Source organism: Micropterus salmoides, unplaced genomic scaffold (genome assembly GCF_014851395.1).
Source record: "Micropterus salmoides isolate LMB-PRFRI ecotype aquatic unplaced genomic scaffold, ASM1485139v1 Ms_hic_scaffold_19, whole genome shotgun sequence".
NCBI classification, from domain to species: Eukaryota; Metazoa; Chordata; class Actinopteri; order Centrarchiformes; family Centrarchidae; genus Micropterus; species Micropterus salmoides.
This window is the reverse complement of record NW_024041039.1, coordinates 18,633,085-18,659,532: the sequence shown is the minus strand read 5'-3', so window position 1 is coordinate 18,659,532 and position 26,448 is coordinate 18,633,085. Positions and strand designations below refer to the sequence as shown.

The following is a 26,448-nucleotide window of genomic DNA, read 5'->3' as shown; positions in this document are numbered from 1 at the left end:
TGACAGTATAAAATGTTCAGATAATTAGTTTTGCAGGGGGTAGGACTGTGTCTGTGGACATTGATCTGATGGTTTGCTGTATTGAATGGGTGAGGGAGGGACTCTGATTTGATGGTGACAGGTAGACTGTTTCATGGATCACAGCCTCTTGTCAATACTACTCCAATGGTCTGCTGTGGACCATTTTATAGAATGACACAGGTGCCAATTGATTGTGGTAGGGCTGTACCATTCGAAGCATTCAAATGTCACCCTAAACATTTTTTTTTTATCCTCGGACAGCATCCTCTATTTGAATGAAGTGATATGATTTTTGTTTTTTGTAACAACTTATTTGAGTAGGATTTTTAGATTGCAGTTTGTGGACACGTCATTCAAAGTTGGCTCGAGGTCAGCGGTGGTTGAGCAAGCTTGAGGTGAAATAAAGAAAGTGAGCAGCATTTGCAGGTTAGTCAGAGAAATAGAGCTTTGTATTCGTAACATAACGTTTTGAGCTTTAAACAGTTATAGTACAGTAATTTCTTGCATTCTGGTGAAATGTTTAATAATTTATGTAAAGGGAAACACAAAATTGGTTGTAGGTGACAATTCAAAATATAATAGAATATAATGCAGTAAGGCTGTCAGGTATTTTGTATTTCTTTCAGATATGTATTCTCCTGTAGATGCTTTTCTCATGTAATATCAGCCCTGCTGAGTCAGCACACAAGCCGGCATGTTTTATTCTTCCCTCCTCTTCTGTGTCTTTTGTTTGGTGAAGTAACCTCTTTCAATGTGCATGTGGCACCTTTTCACCTCAATGACAAATTATTTCATTTTAATTCAGTCAATAAACTCCTGGGCTTTAATAGCTCCTGTGTTTCAGCAGGTTTTCTGCTCATTTTCATAAATGCATGTCAATGTGAGAAACCATAACGTAATCATTTAATGAAAAAATGTTTAGTCTACCTGCCCTATACTCTGCTGTGCATTACATTTGCGCACTGCCGGTTGTATTCACTTCAGATTGTTTGACTGACACAGTTTAGGACTGCATGTTAGGATAAGACAAGGAGGTGGACACCGAAACTAACTGACAACATTTCTGATCGGGCTGAAACCTTGTTACAAATCCACACACATTTTAACTTTAACTGCAGCTCACAGTCCCAAACAGAGCAAGGTTGTGCTTAATTTTTTAGATGTTTAACATTTATGCAACTATATCAGTTACATTACCACTCTGTCACAACTGTCTGGACTCACAGTGCGAGACAGGGTTCACTTGATTACTATCATGGCATGATGCCAGTGTCGCATCAGCTGGGCAGAGTTGATTTGCTTTGCAAGTCGGCGTTATCAGTTATACATTTGTTTTTCACTGCTTGAGTAAAATTGATGTATGGCGTGACTGCATGTGAAAAATGTCAGTTGTGTGAGTTTCACGAGACAGCTTTTAACCTGACGAGAGATCTTGTCATGGTTTGATCTCGTGAGATCTTGTGGCACGAGATCTCTTCACCTCTAATAACCTGCATTCGAATGTTGATTTAGAAGTTGAATGGCAACGTTTTGAACGAAGCGTATTTTGTAAATTCAGGGATATACATGGAAGGTATTTGTCATTATTTAACATAATACAAGCGTTTTCATTACTTTTCCATTCTGCTGTCTTCTTTTGCCAATATCATGTCTTCATTAGTGAAAACCTAATTGCTTTTCAGTAGTAGTCGAGTTTCAGTCGAAAAATATCTCCCAGTGAGTGTTTTGTGTTTGTACTACAGGTGTGTTCTTGCAGGTTGGATGTAGTCCTCAGCATGGTGTAACACACACCAGCAGAATCTAAATGGTTCATTTTCCCCTCTGTTTACATGGGAGGGGTGAGTTGGGGGAAGGGTTTGTGCAGTGGTGTGTGCTAGGTGTAGCAGGAGTAAAGACGATGATGGGAGTGTTGGGGTGCAGGTGCACCGAGAGCAGGGGAGGTGACCTTGGCCATGGTGGAAACCGCAGAGAGGAGCCAGCCATCTGTCTTGGGCCATGAGGAGGTGACCCAGCATCATTGTTTAGTCAGACGGGGTACACTAGGGTCACTAGGAGGGCCAGACCGCCTGGGTGGGGACCAAAATGGGGTGTCTGAGCTTTATGAACACTGACAAAGAGAATGAAGATGTAAGCCTAAAGTGTAAAATAAATTATGTCCTAAATTTCTTTTAAATGTTCAAGCAAGCTGTTATCTACTTTATTATTTTGAGAGAATGCAGTATAAAAAATAAGATCTGCTACATCAGACAGAGAGTCCACCTCTGTGGCCTCTCTTTATTTAGAATCCTTTTTATACCAATGAAATAGCCTTTGCCATAATTATTCTGTCATTTTGATGTGGCACCTCATAACCTTTACCAATTTGTAGGGCATTTTATTGAAAGCACTAAGAGGAGAAGCGATTTGGACATAATTTGCTTCCTGACTCGATTCAAAATGGGCTTCTAATCTCCATTTTATATGAATACTTAACCAAAAACTGTTATTTTTGTATTAGTTTCACCCTCTGTTCTGTTCAGGCCTAAAATTCTGGTGGAAAAACATTTGTATTCCCGCTGCTCCTTGATGTTGAGTGGAGCCTGTTCAAAACAAGAAAATAGAGACCTTTTGTTAACAACAGCAGAACAACATGGAAATATGAACTTCTCAAACTACTTGTGTGCAGAATCCAAAAATTAGGTATCCACTTTTTGACAAGACTACTAAGTATACAACCAGGCTAGAGCGAAATGTTAACAGCAGCATGACACGCTCACAATGGCTATGCTAACATGCTTATGTTCACCATCTTAGTTTAGCGTCTTAGCATGCTGATGATAATGTTAATAGTTTTGCAGCTATTGAACAAATTGAAATTCTGACCTGAAGGGGACACTCGAAATGAAATCACAGTTACGAGTTGTTGTTTTTTTACTTTTACAGTTACCACAGTCTGCACAGTCTCTGTGATAATAGTCTGCATTGACTGCTGTAAAATATTTTAAAATCGGAGGTGCTGTGAGGAACAGTCACACTGTCCCTTTATCTCGCGCAGTTGTGGAATAACTCTGCAAGGCCTCATAGAAATATTCTTTTTGGATATTTTTACTGACCTCTTTTTTTTGCTGTCCCATCTGCTCTCCAGTGACGGGCCAAATGGGGTACTCTTACCAGACAAAGCCCTTTGATGAAGGAGTCAGTCTGACAGGGACATGGCAGACATGCAATCAAGGTGTTAAATGATAGGAGGACCATAATGTCTGTCTTTTCAGTTTAATCACAACCCCATAGCTCAAGTTTTACTTGGCAGTTTCAATCACCATCCCTGTTTCCTTTCACACAAGGCTTGACCCTCTCAGCTTTCCCCTTTCAAATTCTTCACTCTAATGACAAGTTTCACTTCTCACCTCATTGTCATTAGTCACCTTTGAAAGCAGTAACATCAATGCACCAAGGTCTATAAATTCACAGGGATATGGCCACATAAATTAGTAGCTTCTTTTTAGAATGCTGTCACAGAAAGCCAGCTCAGCCTGTGAATATTTTTTTATGCAATTGAAAATTTGGCCATTTTGAGCATGATTAGTTTAAAGGAAAGTAGAGTAGTTATTATGTGTTAATCACACCCAACTTCAAAGACTGCACTTTCAACTTCCTGGACTCCAGCTGGACTTAAATTCAAAGACGAGACTGCAAATAGCAAATATGAGTGAGATCAGAGGTCGTGGTGGAGCTGTGGTCTGTCGGTTGCTGAGGAGATAAAGAGTTGACAGGGTGGCAAGAGCCTCATGAAAGTCACCATAAAATAGGTTTACAGCTTTGCATAGTAAAACTGACCTCTTCACATCTCTCTACTCTTGTCTGCAGTGTAATGACATGGAGTGCTACAATACTAACACACACCAGGACTAGATGATAACACACGAGAGGAAGGCCGGGCAGCTACGCCTTGCTAATATGGCTAAGCCTGGCTCATTCCTGTCACTTCCTCTGTTATATGGGAAAACTTTCTGGTTAATTGGTGCTGTGACTATTTAAGTCAGTTCATTCATTAATGAGCTTGCAATGATATGAACCTTATATGACCTACAGCAAATATTTAAAAAACTCACATCCTTTTGTCTAACTCTCATTTCCAACATGTCACAATTCATCTTTACCAGCAAGCCAACATGGGCTCACTCTGAAAAATGACAGAAAGGGAAATGGGTAAAAGCTACAAAAGATAGTTTACATTGTAGCAGCAAAATGTACAGTAGCATAGTATTTCTATACTGTGGGGTTACTTATAGTATCGGAAATTGTTAGACAATTTGGGAAAATACGCTTATTTGCTTTGTTGCCTAGAGTTAGATCCCCACTCGTGCCTGTACGGTAGTTAAACTACCACCAGCTTAGGTTAGTACAAAGAGTGGAAACGAGGAAACCGCTAGCTTGGCTTAACTAGAATTTGTAGCCTTTGGAGCTGCATTGGTGTGAAGCTGATATGTCTCAGAAATAGTTAATTTCATGGTTGGCACAGTGCACCATCCCCCAGTGTATTGAGTGAAGGTTAAGCGCGTATAAATGCATAGGTTTGTTGAATGGCACATACCTCTGACATTCATTTTCTGGCTGCTCTGAGTCCAGTATGTGTGAAATAGTGTGTGGTGAATCCCACTTCTTGTTCTTTTAGCATGTCTAGCACACCTTTTGAATTCATAGGCTCCGTTACTCTTCAATCTGGACCATGCTTAAAGGCAAAATCTATGTAGGGCTTCCAGCATATGAGAGACGATTATAATTTTACTATTAGTTTATGTTGGAGTACACAGTGCCTTTGGTATAGCAGGTGAAATATGGTGTGCCACTTTTAACCAAGAAAAATATGTAAACCATGAAATAAGCCATTGTTGCATTAAATAAAATGTGAATTTAAAATGTAATTATGGTGACTTTAAAAGCAGAAGAGAGAGAAAAACACCTCAACAAAGTAGTTGTGAGGTCTCGATTGGACAGTTTTATGTCTTGGATTGAAATTTATGACTGCATGGACTACCACGCTGCAATCCAAGGCAAGTTGTTGAATGAAAGCTGCACATAGTGAAGCACACTGTTGCTATCAAATTACATCTGAAGTGTCTCGTCCGTGACCCTCATGTCCCATTCACAGATGGAAATCCATCCAAAACACAATGTGTCCAGTGACAATAATCTTGACTCTTGACCAGGGTCATTGAACTTGACAGGAGGCTGACCTTGTGGAAGATGGAACATGGAAGACATAAGGTTCACACTGACCCTGGCTTTTAGCACAAGTGATTTTTATATGCGCTTCCACCCGACACTGACAGATGAAGAGCTTCCTTTTCTTTTCAGAGAAGCTCACAATAATGAGAGTAGGAGGGCAGTCATTTATTCTCGGAGCTAACACGTTTTTGTCTAATTGACAGTCGTCCTTACTCACCGTTTTAATAAATATAATTAAAAATTTTCATCTGAAATTGGCTGCTACAATGAAACAACCCTTACATACAGAAATAGGCTTCCTCCCTAATTCTCTTTGTGTGTTCAGATAAAAATAACATTTGAGATGTGTTGATGCCAAACGCTGACAAACAGAGAGAGGGAGAGAGAGCACAATATGAAACAGATGCCACCACAGATGGAGGATTAACAGGCAATACATTTCTGTTACAAAGCAGAACTGTCACTCGCAGCAGTAAATAATTGTGGCGGAGTAGTTTCAGAGCCTCTTGTCTCGTGGGTTTCATGGCAATTCTTTACATCTGTCTTACTGTGGAAAATATAAAATCTTCACCATAGCCTTTGATATAGTTAATTTGACCCACTAAGGCAGACATTATTTCTGCCCTTTGGTTTCTTCTTGCTGAACCTTCAGCATATGTGGATCAAACCCACTGGAACTCTAGCAGTAATACAATGTTACCATCCACTAGAGCATCTGACTTTACCTTATCAACGATGATTGGTTTAACTAACGGTATGTATGTAAATTTGTATTTCTATTCCTTTTGGTGAGCTTATGTGCAAAATTGCATTGTGTTGTAGTCTTGGCATAGTCTTACCAATGCAGTTTGTGTATGGTGTAAAAGGCCAAGTCCAAACATTATCACTTCATTAAATCTTATCTGAAATTGGTGTTTTCCACTCTAATTAACACAGTTTATATATATATATATATATATATATATATATATATATATATATATATAGTGGGTACGGAAAGTATTCAGACCCCTTTAAATTTTTCACTCTTTGTTTCATTGCAGCCATTTTCCAAAAATCAAAAAGTTCATTTTATTTCTCAGTAATGTACACTCAGCACCCCATCTTGACAGAAAAAAACAGAAATGTAGAAATTTTTGCTAATTTATTAAAAAAGAAAAACTGAAATATCACATGGGTCATAAGTATTCAGACCCTTTGCTCAGTATTTAGTAGAAGCACCCTTTTGATCTAATACAGCCATGAGTCGTTTTGGGAAAGATGCAACAAGTTTTTCACATCTGGATTTGGGTATCCTCTGCCATTCCTCCTTGCAGATCCTCTCCAGTTCTGTCAGGTTGGATGGTAAACGTTGGTGGACAGCCATTTTCAGGTCTCTCCAGAGATGCTCAATTGGGTTTAAGTCAGGGCTCTGGCTGGGCCATTCAAGAACAGCCACGGAGTTGTTGTGAAGCCACTCCTTCGTTATTTTAGCGGTGTGCTTAGGGTCATTGTCTTGTTGGAAGGTAAACCTTCGGCCCAGTCTGAGGTCCAGAGCACTCTGGAAAAGGTTTTCGTCCAGGATATCCCTGTACTTGGCCGCATTCCTCTTTCCCTCGATTGCAACCAGTCGTCCTGTCCCTGCAGCTGAAAAACACCCCCACAGCATGATGCTGCCACCACCATGCTTCACTGTTGAGACTGTATTGGAGAGGTGATGAGCAGTGCCTGGTTTTCTCCACACATACCGCTTAGAATTCAGGCCAACAAGTTCTATCTTGGTCTCATCAGACCAGAGGATCTTATTTATCACCATCTTGGAGTCCTTCAGGTGTTTTTTAGCAAACTCCATGCGGGCTTTCATGTGTCTTGCACTGAGGAGAGGCTTCCGTCGGGCCGCTCTGCCATAAAGCCCCGACTGGTGGATTGCTGCAGTGATGGTTGACTTACTACAACTTTCTCCCATCTCCCGACTGCATCTCTGGAGCTCAGCCACAGTGACCTTTGGGTTCTTCTTTACCTCTCTCACCAAGGCTCTTCTCCCCCGATAGCTCAGTTTGGCCGGACGGCCAGCTCTAGGAAGGGTTCTGGTCGTCCCAAACGTCTTCCATTTGAGGATTATGGAGGCCACTGTGCTCTTAGGAACCTTAAGTGCAGCAGAAATTGTTTTGTAACCTTGGCCAGATCTGTGCCTTGCCACAATTCTGTCTCTGAGCTCTTCAGGCAGTTCCTTTGACCTCATGATTCTCATTTGCTCTGACATGCACTGTGAGCTGTAAGGTCTTATATAGACAGGTGTGTGGCTTTCCTAATCAAGTCCAATCAGTATAATCAAACACAGCTGGACTCAAATGAAGGTGTAGAACCATCTCAAGGATGATCAGAAGAAATAGACAGCACCTGAGTTAAATATGAGTGTCACGGCAAAGGGTCTGAATACTTATGACCATGTGATATTTCAGTTTTTCTATTTTAATAAATTTGCAAAAATTTCTACATTTCTGTTTTTTTCTGTCAAGATGGGGTGCTGAGTGTACATTACTGAGAAATAAAATGAACTCTTTTGATTTTTGGAAAATGGCTGCAATGAAACAAAGAGTGAAAAATTAAAAGGGGTCTGAATACTTTCCGTACCCACTGTATATATATATATATATATATATATATATACACACACAGTTTTTCCTATAACAGATAATTTAACAAGTTGATTTTATTTTTGCGATGGGTGTCTTATTATTACTATGAGCTATAAACCCTGAAGAGACTTTAATGTGTTCACCTTAAACCCCCTCCTCTCCTCCAGTGGGATGATTATATGCAATAAGTTTTGATTAACTGTTAGCACAGGTATACGATTTCAGTAACTGTCATCCTGTTTCCGTATTTATCATGCAGAGTGTTTATATTTTGGCCACTTCCATGCGGAATAGGTGAGATGAGGTCTGGAGCTGTCACCTATTGAGAGAGCCCAAGGGAGCACAGGCAGTGATTTACACTCTGGCAGGATACCCGCAGTCTTCAGAATGGTGTGTTATGACATGTAATCACAGACAGTCTATTGGTGTTGCTCTTCTCTTTGCTGTTGTTTTTTTTTTTTGCACTACCCCCATCTTTCGCCTCGCAACCCCATGGCTATATGGTTTATTTGAAGTTTTTGGAGGCCTTTTTGTTGTATGCTTTGAATTAATTCGACTGTATGGCTGTTGTTGTATGTGTGATGGTATAGAAGAACCAAGGGGGTTCCAGATGTGCATCTTTACAGCGCCTATTCAGTTAACTGGAGGGATTGTGACAGCTGGCAGTCCTGGCTATTTTTCTCTACCAAACCCCAATTACAAATGAAACCTGCTTAATTGCGGGAGTTAAAGGTTCAGTGTGTAGGTCTTAGTGGCATCTAGTGGTGAGGGTTGCAAATTGCAACACATGGCTAGCTATGTATTCACTTGCTCCTCAGACAAAATAAGTACTTTTATAATAAATGTATTAATTCTAGTGGCAGTTGTAAATTCTGCAGTAAACAACCTAACTTTGTACTTTTTCTCCATGGGGTGGTACATTATATCAATTTAATTTCTAAATCCAACAACAAAAGGCGGTGAAATCTGTCAACATTTAGTCCTCTTTTAAAGTGGTCATATTATGCTCATTTTCTGGTTCATAATTCATAGGTTCATAGGTTTCATGGTTTCATTTTCAAAAAAACACCATATTTGTACAATCCAAAGTCAAAGTCAAATTCCTTGTATGTGTACACATACCTGGCGAATAAAACTGATTCTGATTTTGATATTTTTACTGCACATTGCTGCAGCACCTCTTTTCATCCTGTGTGTTGAACACTCAGTATTAACTACGGAGTGATGCATTTCTCTTCTACAAGATCTTTGTTAGGAGTTGCACAGACGCAGTACCTAGTTAAGGACTACTAGCCAATCAGAAGCAGAGCAGGTCGGGTCCTGAAAAGCCACAAGGCTTCAGTTCAGCTGTACAGGTTCCCGAACCAGCTTAGCAACATAGACTGGAGCAAGAGTTTCAGAGTGGTAGGTTATTAATTTTTAACAAATTAATCTTTCATCCATAAAGTTATAACTGTTAGCACTGTCTCTACATCACAGTAACAACATTATGTCCATTGACTGTCTGGAGAGTAGCTAGTGTTTGGAAGATAGAGGAGAGGCAGAAGGCGTCTTGTCACTGTGTTCTGCAGCTCAGTGTGTTTTTCCACCAGTGTTTTTGAGGGCGTCTGACTAGCCGCAAGGTGAGTATTATGACGTGTGTTACTATGAGGTGCCCCTAGAGACATTATTCAGAATTACCATGCACATACATGTACTTTTCCTCTCACATACACATATGAAACCAAACTCATTCACATATACTGAAAAGCTCACACACATACAAGTAAAATGCTTTTACACACACAACTGAAACGCTCTCACACACACAACTGAAAATATTACCTTCACACACACAACTGAAACGCTCTCACACACAACTGAAACACTCTCACACACACAACTGAAATGCTCACAGACAAACAACTGAAACGCTCTCACACACGCAACTGAAACGCTCTCACACACGCACAACTGAAACGCTCTCACACACACACACAACTGAAACGCTCTCACACACACAAATGAAAATATTACCTTCACACACACAACTTAAATGCTCTCACACACACAAATGAAAATATTACCTTCACACACACAACTGAAACGCTCTCACACACAACTGAAACACTCTCACACACACAAATGAAAATATTACCTTCACACACACAACTGAAATGCTCACAGGCAAACAACTGAAACGCTCTCACACACGCAACTGAAACGCTCTCACACACACACAACTGAAACGCTCACACACACACAACTGAAATGCTCACACACACTCAAGTGAAATGCTTTTACACACGCAATTTAAAATGCCTTAATGATTTTAAGTATTTACTGTAATTGTGGTTTGCAACACCATAATTGTCTAAACGTGAATCAGCTTTAAACTAAGTTCTAACTGTTAAATGTCTAACAAACTATTTGAAGCAAATCAATTAAACTTGAATTCAGATTTTCACATAACTTTAGTTATGAATCAATAATTTGGATGTCACTTGATTATAGTGTTTCTTTTAATAAGTCAGTGGTAAGCTAATGTTAAGTTAAATATGGTAACATGAGCTATTTTGCTTGCATAATGGTAGCCATAGTTATTATTTCCACTTTTTGGCCTATTAAGGCATTAAAAGGCCTTCTCTACTTCTATTCCCACTCCCTGCTAGGAAGAGCAGCACTGGATCTCCTCATTGTCCACTGTGGTTTTAAACATCTATGTGTTTTATGTCCAAAAAATGGTTTATGGTTGCCTTTACAATAAATTCTAAATATATTTATACTTTAGACTAATTTTGTCTTTACTACTGACTGAAAATGTTCATTTTACATTCTGATTGTCAATTGAAAGAACCAGCTCATCATGCAACACAGATAAAGCATTGAATATTAAAGCTTAACTCTTTTGCTAAGGGAGAGCAGTCTAGTATAAGTTGAAAGTGAAAATACTGTTTCGTCTTCTGACCTTGGTCAGAAAAGGTCAGAAGACGAAATAGTTATGCAGTTTTTTAACATTGTACCTTATACTTGAAGATAACATAGGAACCTTACACTCAGCAACTAGAGCCAGAGAAGATTTTGAAGAGTGCCTTGTTTGCTGCTCTCATGTACAGTAAGTCTAGTTTAAAGACAAGAGAATGAGCACAAATCCAAACAAAACTGGGTAAAGTGCTTAAACAAAGAATGACCTGCTGACTGAGAAAAATTATGAACCCCACTCGAATGCACTTGTAGCAAATATGTGCTTTCTATCAGTTAATGTTTTTCACCCTTTTGCCTCACTACGCACTATACAGTAAGCCAATAAACATGTAATATCCACGAGACCTACTCAAGGGTCACAATAAATGACACCATCTATAGAGCTTCAAAATTATTCAGTGTACAGATAATTCTTTTTTTATGCAACTTCTTAGTGAATGTCACATTTGTCTCTTAAAGAATTTCTCCTTCTCTAGCTCTGCCAGAAGTCTGTCTGGTCAGAGTGCGCCTCCCTATGGCGCCTCCCAGCGCTGGTGTGCTGGCATTTGATAACTAGCAGTGGGCTAAAGCCGACCCATCTGATTAGTTTAAAATTGAACATATACTTTGGAAGAAATCAAACTATGCGCCGATGCTTGTCAGAAGCAATAAAACATAATGCCGTTGTACGATCAACAGTTGTTCGCTTGTATTGTGAGATGTGTGCTTTTATTTAAACAACTTCCTGTTCAACTGAAATGCCTTCCTGTTCAACTGAAATGCCTTCCTGTTCAACTGAAATCCTCTCATACAACGTACTGAAATGCTTTTATACAACATACATTTTACTTGAGTGTGTGAGAGCGTTTCAGTTGTGTGTATGTGAGAGTGTTTCAGTTGTGTGTGTGTGTGTGTGAGAGCGTTTCAGTATAGCAAAAGCATTTTACTTGTAGGTGTGTGAGCTTTTCAGTATAGTATGTGAATGAGTTTGGTTTCATATGTGTATGTGAGAGGAAAAGTACATGTATATGCATGGTAATTCTGTATAGTGTCCTTAGGGGCACCTCATATGTTACCATGTGATGTAACATGGTAACAAAAAAAAAGTCTGGACTACAATCAAGCTGTTTTCAGGCAATTCAGAGCAGGCGTTTTCTGTCGGAGATGGGTACTCCCTTTGGAATGGACTTTGGGCTTTTTCACTTTGCAAACCTATAACATGCACAAAAAAAGATATATAACACAATAAAGGAAATTGAAAAAGCTAAAAAGCATAATATGACATCTTTAATATCTGTATATAATATAGACTACCCCTTGCAAAGTTTTTATTGTTTTTGTCTTCTTATATATTTGCAGGGCTCTCGGGCCTCACGCATTCACCGTGAGATAGATGCATTTCAGCCAGTTCACATTAATGGACGATAATTTTTGTGTTCATAGATTTCTCTGTAGCCTACTAAATGCCAGAGCCGTTAAACCGATCACAAAAATAAATGTGTTGTTTCCGGGTAAATTCAAACATGTTCGTTACTAAGCACACACGGAGTGGATGTTGGAAGCGTGAGACCCGATGAATAGGGTAACTGTAGTTTTTCAAAGATGGTGAGAGCAGCTGGTGTTGGGGAGTATAGCCAAATGCATGATAAATTATTATTGATGATGCAATCAAAAATCTCTGGCATGTTTTGGCATGTTTGGCCAGTGGTGAACAAAGTAACTTAGGCCTGTAAAGATCCTTTAAAGCCCCCCTCCTGCCAGTTTTAACTGCCGTTTTTGGTGAACGTTCTTTCTCAAACAGAGAATGGAGGTGTGGTTAATAGTCAGACGTAATACATTACCATGACAACCAAAACTGACCGGCTGGAGTGTTCACTAACGATATGCTGCGTTAACATCACTACACTGTAAAGTTTATTACACTTTACTGTCTGGCAGGAGTAGCTATTACTTACCCATGATAGAAACTAATGTGCGCGTATCAGCTGTTATCAATCATACAGTCGATGGTCCTGTCACGCACTGCACACGATAACTCCCACTACGTTTTATGGTGCGCTTACTTTACCGCGGGGGTGTGGGGGGTGCCTCCGCTGATGCATTGGTAAAACAGCCGTCAGACTGTATATAAGACAGTGGCAGGTGAAAGTGCGACGCGTTTTCTGTCATCTGTCCTCCAACAACGCACGCACAAATGCCATAATGAAAATGAACAGCACTCTAAACCAAACTAAAAAATAAAATGAAGACCTTCTGTTAGCTAACTTTCTGCACTAATTATGCTAGCTAACTACACCTGGCTAACTACAACTTAGTTAACTTAGCTAACTAAACTAGAAAGACAAACCAACAATCAGACACAGAGAGACATACCTACTATAAGTTCTAATTAAAATATATGCTAAATTGGTTAGCTAGCTCACAACAATGTTTATCGCTTTGACGCGAGGGATGACAGCGCGCCTGCGCAAGCTTGGAGAATGACGTATGACTTATGGAATTACTATAGTCATACGTCACCACCCCGTTTTAGCAACTAAGCAATTTTTGCAACTTTGAGCACAAAATTAAGCTATTTGTCAAAAAATATTTGGACTATGTGGGTAATCAACATTGTAAGAAAATGACTCAGAAAAATATGAAATATCATAGAAATGTCAAAATACACTGGAGGGGGGCTTTAAAATAAAGAATTTAAGTACTAATACCTCACTGTAAAAATAACCTGCAAGTACTGCATTGAAAAATTAAAAAGTATGTAAGTAGGCTATAAACATGAAAATGTAGAAGTAGCCTATTGAAAATAAAAGCCTACTAGTAATATAGTAGTATAATAGCCTACTCAAAGCATAAAGAAAATGTCCCATATGACTGTTATACTATTATATTATCATTAGATTATTATTCCTCATGCATTAATGTAGTTGGTTGAGGTGCTACTATTTTGTATCAAACTGCAATTAATTATTAATTAATAATTTTTATTATGTATTAATCAGCGGATTATTTTCCCCATTAACTGATTGTAGTAAATTCTAAAAATAATGAGAAATGTTGTCACAGTTACCCGGAGATCTAAGTGACATCTTCACAATGCTTGTTTTGTCAGTCCAAACCTCAAAATTATTAAGAATACATTAAGATAATGAAACGTTTGTGAAGCTGGAACGTTTGGAATGTTTTACATGAAAAATTACTAATACCAAAACACTTACCAATTACATTTCTGTCAGTTAGCCTAACTGATGTAGTTCTACTAGCTGGCATTTTATAAACTGTTAAGTAAGTAAGTTAAGTAAGTATTTTTTAAAGTAACTAGTAACTGAAGCTGTCTTATAAAGTAAAAAGTACTATATTTCCCTTTGAGATGTAGTGGAGTAGAAGAGAAAGTGGCATGAAGTTACAAATACCTCGTGTACTTAAGTACAGTACTACTTTGTAACTGTCCTCCACTGGGCTTACCTTTGGCTACCTGAAACTAAGGCAAGGACTAGAGATGGTTCTTCTATATTTTGGCTCTGGACGGAAAGCTATGATGATGAAAATGGCTGGTCTGGAGCCACAGTGCTTTAAGTGGGAGCCCCCTACCACAGTCATCAAGCTATTAAAATGCGCAACAAACAATTACAACACAGAACACCATTCATAAGCTGAAACGTGTAGCCTACTCTCACACACAGCTTGGCATACATGCGTAGGACAAGTTCTGCCATCCTAGTCCTATGTGTACGATGTACATTGAGCACTGCTTGTTCAGTGGGCTTGTTTGGGGTCAAATATCTCTTTTTGATACATTTGTATTTTTGAAATATATTTAAATAGTCTTTTTATAAGATTTTACCTATTTTTATAATTTCTATTTGTTCAGGTCAATTAAGAACTACTGGTAAAATTTAAATGGTTGAGAGAGTTGGCTGGGGCCGAGGAGCTGCTGCTGCAAATATTTGAGTGGCTCCTCCTATAACACACGTTATCTCATTCTAGACTTTTAATAAAATTTGAGTGCCCTGTATTTGGACTTCTTTCTGTCCCATGTACACTTTATTACTCTTTTTGCAGTGAAGATTTGAGGGGGGAAAAAATTATTCCGACACCATATGAATTTGGTAACAGTCGCCAACATATTCTTTCAGCTCTTGTGCTAAATAATACTTGTGGTACTTTTTTGTCTAAATTTCACTTCTCTTCTTACTACTAATAAACCAGACGACTACTACTACTTCTGCTTGATTTTTGTTTTAATTCAATGTAGTGATTAAACCCGCTCTGTAGCAGTTTGTCTGTTTAGGCTAGTGTAGAAACATGGCGGCGCAACATGGCGACGTCCATGTAAGAGGACCCGTGGTGTATGTAGATAGAAATGGCTCATTCTAAGGTAATAAAAACAAAACGGTTCATTATGTAAGGTCTTTATACACCACTGAAAACATAGTTATATATATCATATTACATTTCTGTCAATAGATCCTCCTAAATATTATACACTGAAGCTTTAAATATCTGCATGTAGTGATTTTCAGTATGTAAACAGTTTTCTATAATGAAAATTTCATGGCAGGAATCATGTCTTGAACTTTATTTATCCTTCTTTCACATGATTGTTTATTCAGTTATATGACTTTTGTCCTTGTTATACTTTAATTTTAGTCCTGCAAAAACACTGACAGCTGATTGGGTTAGAGCAATGTCTTCTAAGTGGAGATTTAAAGTAAATGTTAGTGTAATGCCAGAGGTAGAGATTGTTCTGTGGATATGTAGATAGATTTAACATAGGTAAGAATGTGGTTACCTTTTGGCGTGACTTATCCAGAAATATTTCTGCTTTTAATACCACTGGAGTCGTGAGGGGGGAATAGGCTTCAGTCTGTTGGTCTGCGGCAGACATTCTGTAGTCTGGCTCCTGTAGGTGGTATGCATCTCTGACTGTCATCTCCTCTTTACAGTTCACTCATCATAGCGCCATGGTTTAGCTCTGACTCTAAACACAGCCAGCACTCAACCTGAAGCCTGCCTTCTCCTCTGATCTGCTGACTCACTCTGCACATAGCAGACCATTCAGTCCAGGAGGGAGAGCTACCAGGAAGAGGTAAACAATGTAGCTGGGAGGCTTAGAGATGACAGGTACAGCAGTACAGACGCTTTGGGTTTTTTTTTAAGCAAAGGGCAAGCACTCAGGGGTTACAAAAAACCCACGCACAAATATTTTAGTGTGCAGACAAATATTTTGGTGTGTAGGAGTTTGTAACTGTAACACACACAAACAGAGACACAGAGAGAGAGAGGGGGAGAGCACAGAGCATATTTTCTATTTTCCATGCCCTGGGCGTTAGACATACCGCGAGCGACAGAAATCTCGCCAAGTGGGATAAGATCATAAAACTGCAAGGCACTCTCCTCTCATTTTCAACTAAATGGATAAAATGGTGTCAGCATGTTACTGCGAGCCCCTCAGGATCCGAAATGCTGGCAGGACTATAAACTAAAGCAGTTACTCCATGACAAGACACTGGATACTTTCCCATCAGGAAAGATTTAATTTGAAATGGTCTAGCAATTGCAGAAATTTTCAGAAAACAAAGCACACATTTTTCATTCGTTGCTAGACAGTCGATTAACTGTAATACAAACTTGAACCTTGAAAGCCTAAAACAAATTAAAGCAATGCCGTGATGTCCAGTTATATCCAGCTATAAACAGTGTAGGTAGTGTCACACAAAATAATTTTAGTGTTGTGTCCTGGTTGTTTGGGAGGTATACTGACCAGTGGAGCAGAAACCTGGATATCAATGCATTGCCGCTTCTGTTACACTTGGTTCTTCAGTAAATACAGTGTTACAGCGGGTTGCAGAGGATGCAGATAAAAATAGAAAGGATTGCTGTGTTTAATTCATTTTCCTCCGTTTTGCTGATCCTGTTCAGTTCTAGAAATTTCAATTACTGTCACCCCTTTCTCTTTCTTTGTGGTAGGAATTGTCAGTTTTCTTAGTCATTAGTCACATAGGGACCAACCAGGTCAGGTGTCACTTCATGGTCTGGGCACAGATGAGAAACAGTGAAAGAGAGCAAAAGACGGGGGAGAGGGTGATAATGATGAACTGGATTAAAGGACATCTAAAGGTTTTAGATTCTGTCAGATTGTCTGGAGAGGTGTCAATTTGCAATCTAGGTAGCAGTCAGTCTGTTGGAAAAAAACCTTTTGATACAATTGTCACTTGAATTGGTTTCCACTCAAATGTGAGGCAAATGTGAGCTTGAAATGGTCCGTTTTGTGTTATCCATTACAGAAACGCACCATACAGACCTCTGCACCACAATAAAGTACATGCTTGATTGTCAAAGCAGAGGTAATTTTGTTCACCAAATGTCCTGCTGTATCCTGCTTTATAAAACACCTGCACTGGTACAAAAATATCTCAAATACTTCAACAAGGGACCAAGATTATATCATTCCCTTAAGGCACTCTTTTTCTCTGCTTTTCTGTCATTTTGGTTTAGACAGTGCTGTGCTTATAGCTGAAGGCAAGTTTAAACTCCATGCGCTGGCTCTCCATGAGGCCACACAATTATCTGGAGTTTGATAGCTGAGCCTGACTTTGACACATTCTGTTTCACCATACTGAGTGTGACTACATGGTGGGAATGGACGCTACCTCTCAAAAATCTCCCCTGAAGGCACAACACATCAGCAGCATAGAGATGTGCTGCTAGTGCATGCTGTATTGCAGTGTAAGCTGTCATGTTAGTATGAATTGCTGATCATGTGGAATCAATTACCTCCTATTTTGTGTCGTTATCAACTTAAACTTGTACAGTTTACTGTTTTATAAAGCCTGATGTAAGCTGTATTCTTTCTTAAATGAAATAATGTTTCAGGTTTGAGTGGATTTTGGAAGGATAACAGCAGTGGAATCGTTATTCAGTCGTGCACCATCTGTTTTGAAGAAAGGTTTTGCATAGGGTTCACATGATTGAGTGGCACCTGCTTGTAGGGTAGCTGCAAAATATTGCTGCATTCAGAGAAGGCAGTACTCCACCTGCATGCCAATCAGGCTGTCAGGCTAATCCCCTCCACCTGCATGCACTCTTTTACTCCTGCAGTGTTTCTTTTGCAGCATATCCCCTGTAGGTATAGACACACATGCCCCTCCATTCATGCATTGGCAATGCTTGAAAATAGACACTAATTAAATTTTCTCTGTGTGTACTTTGCTCGCATTGTGGCTGATACTGTTCAGTATGTTTTGTCAAACGGATTGAGGTATACTGACGCTATTTAATGTCTGTTCACTGTGCCATGGCTACCAGCATTGATTTACCCACTGTCAAGGTGTGTGTCAAGCAGGATTTTGTTTTTCTGTTATCTGCAGTAGCTGACATCCATAGAAGCACTTGTATCAATGAAATGGAAAGCAAGGAAAATGAGGAGTGTTCTGTTTTTAAAGCTATTGATTTACACAAGAGGAGATGTGAAAAGGACCTTTGCCCAAACTTATGATTATCCAAGGTGTTATGCGTGTAGGTGTACTTGCTGGAGGAAGTGAATGACTTTGTGTGCGTATATGTGTGATATAACAAGCATGCTCACACACATCTGCATGGCTGTTTTTTTGTGTATATGTGAAATAAGAGATGCTTTAAAAAAGAGGTTTGAGGAGTGAACTACTGAGTCAGCAACAGGAGCTCAGCTTTGCGCGCACACAGAGCCCATTCTCCTGAGCATCTTCTCTGATCTCTATTTTCTCTGTCATGTCAAGACAGTAACAGGTGTCTCACCTAAGGCAAAAACAATGTATCACTGTCTTCTTCTTTATCTCTGTATTTATCTGTTGTTGCAGCTCTCTGGGATAAAGCGTGAACATCATAATGAATTTGGTACCCAGGCAATGTGTCTTTGGCACTATAGTTTCATAGAGAGTAACCGCATGGTGCTGCCTAGCTTGGACACTTTCCTAGCAGTACACTCATGCTGGGCTGGCTAGATGAACAGAAGGTCAGGACATGCCATAACACTGTGTAATGCTGGGCTGGCGACAGCACCCAGGCAGTGCCAGGCGCTGGAGACCAGATCGGGCGCCAGTATCAGTATCAGCTCAGTATCTGATCTAGGTGACTAACCTGAGAGTGTTTAGTGGATTTTATCAGATTTTATTCATCAGTGTACCGCACAGCGAGCCTGCACAGTGCAAATCTTTATTGCAAATTGGATTTGATCTGTAATATCATCCGCCATGCCTAATGGTAGACGTGATTTCACAATGACTGCAAATTACATCACAGAATATGACGTTGACATGAAAAAGAGACAATAAGGAAACCTAGTCTTGAATTTTTTCTGAAGAGAAGTGTTCCTCTGTTTACACTAGGCACTGTATGAATCATCAAGTTATGTGTTTCTGCCTGTCCTACCTTTTACCTAAACCCTCTTCCCTCCTCCACATCCCTGCTCTGTGAAGCAGGTAGTCTGACTGTAAAACAATAGAATCTCGCTCCCTTGATTAAACACTGTAAGATTAATTTACATCTCAGTGCTGTTTGACAGTAGGATATGTCACAGGAAGCATTATCTGTCTCACTCCCGGAGCCTCATGCTCATGCACTCGAAATGTAATTGAAGTTCAATTTAACGGTTTTTGTGAACATGATTATGAACACAAAAAAAGTAATATCCTCATCAACCATGCAACATTATGCACTCTATACTTTTTTAATACCCCTGCATTAATTAGAAGTTATGTTCTTGCATAAAAGAAAACAAAGCACTGAGGATGAGGTTATTCATTTCAGTCTATTTTACATTTGCCCCATTAAAGATCTGAACGTACAATGTATCCAAACACATCCATGTGTCCAGCAGATGCTTACTCAGGCCAGTGTGAGACCACCAGGGCAGGCAGAATATTTTTATATTTCCGAGTATACTTCATGTCCCTCTGCCCTTGGATTTCCACCAGCTTTATAAATGGTGGGTGATTTAATATTAACAATGGTAATTAATTACCCCTTTATTAGAAGAGAAAAAGCTCTTACAATCAGACAGAAGTAAGAAAGCGTAGAAAGAAAGCCAAAGATCAGTTAACACCCTAAATGGATGATATACAGAAGATGAAGTAGAAATAATTAGCAGCTGACTGCAGCATTTTTAGCATTTACGGTACAGTGTTGAATCTTAACTTTTGACCAGTATGGTATGAAACATTAATTGCGTGATTATTCAGCTGGCTTTTCTCTAGTTTCCAGCTTCTGCATTGTGATTATTTGCTGAATTTTTAAATTGATTTTAAAGAAACATACCACACATAGAGGATAATACTATTGTACTGGGTGCTTGTTTTTGATGTTATACCTGAACATGAGCACAGAGGGTCTGTCCAATAAAAGGCCATGTTTCAGACCAAAGGGATTTGAATATATAAAAATAAAAAAAGCAAATCACCACAGTCAAAAAAATATTTTGTTCTTCTTCATGGGGCAGCATTCTTGTGTCCTAATTGCCTTCAGGCAGATAAACAGGATGCTTTTCGGGCATTAGACTAATAATAGCCTGAGCATGGTAAAGGCACCACCTGGCAAATGTCACAGCTAAGTCAAGTGTAGGAGGGGAGGGCCATATTTACATTGAATCAGCTGTAATTGTGTGTGATTGAGGTATTACAGACTAATTGTGTCTACCTTCATTTGATCCAATTTGTACAAACTGAAGCATTACTCAAGAAAAGAGCTTAAGCAAGGCAGCATATTTTTTAATTATAAATTGCTTGTTTGTTACTGGAACTATAACTGTCATAAAGAAGAAGTACATTTAAACATTATTCAGACTAATTACACCAGGAATGGAGTTGGCAAGACGGGCGTGATTTTAAATTTTTTCCCCTTCCTCCCATTTCTTCTGTGAAGCCGGTCAATAAACAATCTGCATAACTTTACTGCGTCAATATTTAATGTGCCAGCTAAAGGTCTCCTTTCCTACAGGTCACAGTCAGCCTAGGTTTGATGTTTACTACTTTGAAATTCGCCACAGACGCAAAACAGTCCTGAGGGGTTTCACTGGTGGATGTGTGGGTGGGTGTGTGTGTGTGTGCATAATGAAGAATGCTTATGTGTTTAATAATTTTATTGTACTTTGCAAGTCTGGCTTTGTTTGCATGTCTGTGGGTGTTTCCATACATCAGAGAGAGGCCTCAAAGCTCTCCCAAACCAGTAGAGACGGTCTGCTCCCCCAAATTGCTTACAGCCGGTCTATCAGTGGGGAGGGGAAAATATGGGGGTGAATTTTTAACGACGAAAACAAATGAGCCAACACAGGCACACAATTAGGGGGAAGTCATGGCTATGTGTCGTCTTTAGATGAGCAACATGATGGCCTCTTTACCCCTTGCGGGGTTAAAGCCCTGCCCCAGGAGAAGGCTCATTAGGGCTGAGGAGGGGAGGAGAGGAGGGGCTGCTGACAATCAAAACAGTGGGCGTGGAGAGAGGGGGTCGCTGCCACTCAGGGAGAAGAGGGGCTTGGCTTAACTCCTTCTACAACAAGGGCCATTCTGATTCTGTGTAAGACATTAACTCATGGTGCGAAATCATCATGTCACACAAAGGACAGCTGCCATAAGGGCTGCATTAACTCAAGTGCCAAAACATTGCCTCATCAATGCAGATACTTTGTAGTGTTTTTATCTTTTACTGACTTTTGTTCATAAATAAATGTCACATCCTGAATGAATATTGTATAATTGTGTTGGTAAGAACTCATATTTTCAGACCACAGATGTATCTTATCAATAAAATGTATGAACCTACAGAGAAGTAGCACAAGCCATAAGAGGAAAGTTCAGCTATTAACATTAACAACGATCATCTCAAGAAAGAGATATTATCTGAGTAAAATTCAGAATGACAATCTTTGTCAATTTGACAGTAATGAAACCGCTCACCAATTATGCCTAATGAATTGTAATGCTCAAAAGATTTACAGAGTTGGTCTTCATCACTAATATAACCATTAGATGATGCATCTCATTAATCATGATATGGTTGTCACAGATCATGCGTTTTTAAATTGGTTTACTTTGAACTTGGAAAAGGGTTTAAGAGGAACGGAGAACAAAGAAGATTGAGTAGTGTAAACGGGAGGTGGACAGTACATAGATGCTTTATCTGTCTGTGAGAGTGTTACTGTGAGGATAAAGTGAATGTGATCTTCATCATAACAAAAGCCTTTGTTCAGTGGGCGCAGCAGCATTTGGTCCCATTATGGGACTGCACATGTAGTACGCTCCTGGGTCTTTAAAAGCTGGAAGAGTGCCACCAGATGGTTAAGAGCAGAAGTGAAGATGTCATTTTCCATCCTGCATCTTTTTTAATGACCCATCACAGCGTACTGTATCTCATTCTGCCATTAAACAAAAAAAAGTATATTGTACAAATGTATCTGTGTAGCATGTTATGTAGATTTCTGAAAGGACACATAATTTCAAAGTTTCCCCATTGGGGACAGTACAATCTATATACATCTCATAGTACATACACATAATTCAATTAAAAGCAATCTGATGAAGATATACTACAGATAGATACTGCTAGAGACTTTATGTAACTAAAGACAGACTTATTTCAATTGCAGGTGCACCCTGAAAACAAAATGTTCCTCTAAAATTAACTAGCTAACATTTAACATTAAATAAAGGAATTTTGAGAAAAACCCATGGTATAGTTGTTATAGTAGCTTAGCCAGAGATGTCCCCATAGAAAACCAGCTCTGGATTTCCTGATGCTACAGTAACTTGTAATTTGTCCAACTTTCACATTGAAAATGACTGCCATGCTTTGCTTCTCTGTTGATCAAACGAACTAAACCCAGACTGATTCGTTTGTTTTCCGTCTCTTGTTGAATTATCCTGCACTGCTGTACATAACAAAATTTGCATACGGGGTATTAGCTTTGGATCAAACTGGGCTTCACACAAACAAGTGCATACAGCTTAATTTAAGCAGCTAATTGAGAATCGAGTAAGCATCTCTAATCTGTTTAACAAAAAGAAATAGTATTTTCTCACCTAATTAATATTCTCAGTTTAGCTAATTAAAAGTCCAAACTAGAGTATAGACTAGTGAGTTTAGTGTGAAGTAGTAATGACATAAAGTAATGACATCACCCAGGCTCATGTGGAGAGTAATAAGAGCAAGTAGAATAATATAGCCTGTTGTGTGTTTTTTTTAAGCTTAAATGATTTGAAGCTTGTGTTTAAAAGTAGTTTTTAGACATCTCATAAAGATATTACCAGAAGCCATTAATGACCACTGTGGGGATTTGTATAAAGGTAAATTTAAACCATTCAACTTCAGCGCCTCTGCAACAGTGTGCTTCTGACACCTGTACCTGGAATCATTATAACCATATTAGCTCACCATGAAAGAGAAGTGGTTAAGTGGTAAAGTGTTAGGACAGGCTTCTTTTCATTAAATGGATGCTGTGAGTCTTTGTGACTCTCACCCTGATGGACACTGCATCTACTGTGAATTGAAGCAAAGTGCCATTTTCTATGCCTTTAATGAACATGGATCTGTGAAACCATTTATGCCTTTGTTTCCATGCTTTTCTTTTATTCATCTCCTGGCTTTTCACAGGACCAAGTTGGATGCATTTAACAGCACTGATGCGTCAGTGAAGATGGTAATCTCACAGGGATAACTCACCATCTCTTTGATTTTCACATCCTTGTACGCTGACTGAAAGGTAGATCTATCCACTCATGCCAGAGATATTATTAAATAAGGGGGGAAAAATAAAAAAGTCACGAAATCTGATAAAAGGGTCCTCTTCAAACCGATCCTGACTGCTCAATAGTCATTTTTGCTGTTTTCCTGTGGTGCACTTTCAAGGACACACACTGCACGGCAAGTGTCTACAACACTCTCAGTTCTTGACCTTGGACAAAATGGCCACCACCTCTATCAATCACCAGCTCAACCAAGAACAAGAGAAAATGATGCCACTAACAACATTATCACAGCACTTGTTCACATCTCATTGATTTGACAAAAGCCATCACTCAGCAGTCACATGGTTCAGTGGTCTATTATAGGAGGGATGGGCAGCACAAGAGATCAGATACTATAATGGTCTCGATGATAGGATTTATAATATACTTTTTCTATTTACTTTCTTAAAGGCCAAAGTTGAAGTGCTTGTATTAAATTGTATTATATTGTGTTTTCTGCTATTTATTGCACTCACTGTACGGGACAGGAACATCAAGACCCTCACTGTCTTAATTTATAATATTTTAAATTTACATAAAAGTGAGCTTAGTAGACTGCATCGTCTCAGTTGATTGAACCACTGTTCATATCAAAGATGTGACTATTTCACTTCTAGAAAATTGGAGGACTTGCGGGAGCAGAGGCATAGATATTTTGATTTTTGGGTGGGTCAAACTCCAGGAAGACTGACTCCTACACTTCCCATAATGCAACTCAATAGCCTGTTTTGTTAAACTGTCCCTTTCAAAATCTAGGATCTCAGTTGAAGTTCCAGCTTTCTGTTGACAATTCTTCTCTAAGCCTAAGATGAGATAACTCTGATGACACCTGATGGTATTTTCTCAGACTTTAGAAACAGAGTTGATTAAGGGTGCCTCCACACCTGTAGTCTGTTAATTTTGTCTGGTTCCTATTCACACTGACTTTTTACAAACAAACCAAGAGAAGTAAACATGAAGTTATACCAACTGTAAGAGCCATTTTGGCACATTATTGTTCTCAGTCACGTGCTATATGTTCATGGTTCATGCAGAAGTTGATTCTGTGTTTGATATTGTGTTTTTTGTAATTGTTGATTGGGTGGTGAGTGGTTTTGCTGCACATAGACCATACTGTGGAAAAGAACATGTGACAGGATGTAGAGAGATCTGCAAGGATTATTATTGCTTCTGTTGCTGTTACTTTCAATTCTGATGCTACTTATAGATATGGGTCATTCTATGCACTTTATTATGCTCCATTCACTCCACGTTCACTTTGCCTTACAGATATAGATCTTCTCTTTTATCTCGTCTTGTGTTAGCTACTGTGTTGTGTTGTATGGTATCTTGTCTTGTTAGTAGTTTAATGTTAACTTGTCTTTAGCACTGTGGACTGTGAAAAATGGCATTTTGTTCATTTGTATACTTGGTATGTGGATGAACAATAGACAAACTTGAACTTGACAGGTAACTCGTTGATTAGACAGTTATGGTGATGGTCATTCTGCACCCTGAGGAGCCAAGTGGTGTACTCAAATCCTGGTGACTGACAAACATTTATGCAGCACTTTAATGCTTCTGGTGTCACAAAGAACTCCCAACAATTTTTGAGTTATTAAAGAAGGGGGAAATACCTGCGTGGTGTGCATATGTGTAACTTTTTTTTATTATTTTTTAAATTTTATTTTTGTATTTAACCAGGTGAGTCTCATTGAGATTAAAATCTCTTTTGCAAGAGAGACCTGGCCAAGACGCAGCATAAAAGAACATAAAGGACAGTTTCCAACATATAAAAGACATCAAGTACACATACATATAAGACAAGCCCCTGTGTTGAATAAGGCAGAATACAACTTTATAAACAGCAACATTGACCATTGTTTACCTGCTCCATATCCTTCAGAGTTGAAACAAAATGTCTATAAGGAATAGGGGCAGTCAGTTTCAACTAGTTCTGAACAAGGTTCCAAGCAGAAGGTGCAGCAAACATGAAGGCTTTTTTTTACCTTATTCTGTTCGGACACCGGGGACCAACTAGTGTAGGACGTCCTTTGAATGTAATCCATAATGGCCTTGAGTACTTGTTAAAAGATACTCAAATAGGTAGGAGCTAGTCCAAGAAGTGCCTTATAGATGAAACACAGCCAATGAGTGTACCTTCTTGCACAAAGAGAGGGCCATTTAGCTTTACCATGCTTACCAAAAGATTTGCATGAATGACAGAATATGACAGATTGAAATTATCCTAAAATCACATATCTGCTATTCTGCAGTTGGTTCATTTGCTTTCACACCACAAACGACCCGCACCAGACCAAACCGCGGGCTGAGACCCACCTCTTCAAACAGTCTCTGTTTGGTGCACACCAGGGTTCAATTGACAGCTTTCACACCAGCCCAAATGAAACGCACTACCGGGGCAAACAGACCTCAGCTCATTTGATCCAAAGCAAACAGGTGTGCCGTGTAAGCACCCTAAAAAGCTGTTTTCAGTACTGTTCATTTTTTGTCAGTATAATTGCTGGAGTGCCTCTTTTTTAAATGTAATAATTTCCCCCAGCAAGAAGTGTGTGAGCAGTTTCCAGTCAAAAGTGTGCCACACAAGAAACAAACTGTCATTCAGCCCTCCTCTTTATAACACAGATTCGGCAATTGTCCTGTTAAAAAAAAATCTTTTAATGTTTTGATTAATTATTGATCACAGCCCACCACCACCCCCATGCTCCATCTCTGACATAAAGGCCACATAGTGCTTGTTTTGTTTTTTAGCGGACAGTGGCACATCGCTGCTCCCTGCGGTATACTGATGTCACACTATTCATCATCTCCTATTGAGAGGCGATGAGGGAATGGATTCACCTACGAGGATCCCCAGCAGCAGCTCTCCGGACAGCTTTCCCGCCCTCTTGTCCCCTCTGCGGCGT

At 39.3% G+C, this 26,448-nt stretch overlaps 1 long non-coding RNA gene across 1 annotated transcript; it reads right to left on the bottom strand.

Annotated features, from left to right (window-relative positions):
• Positions 1-853: 853 nt before the first annotated feature.
• LOC119910318 lies at positions 854-15,714 on the bottom strand. The gene is made up of 3 exons (XR_005445613.1): positions 15,580-15,714; positions 3,114-3,201; positions 854-2,600 (listed from the first exon to the last, which is right to left on the bottom strand). It is a non-coding gene; the product is annotated as an uncharacterized LOC119910318 (long non-coding RNA).
• Positions 15,715-26,448: the final 10,734 nt, after the last annotated feature.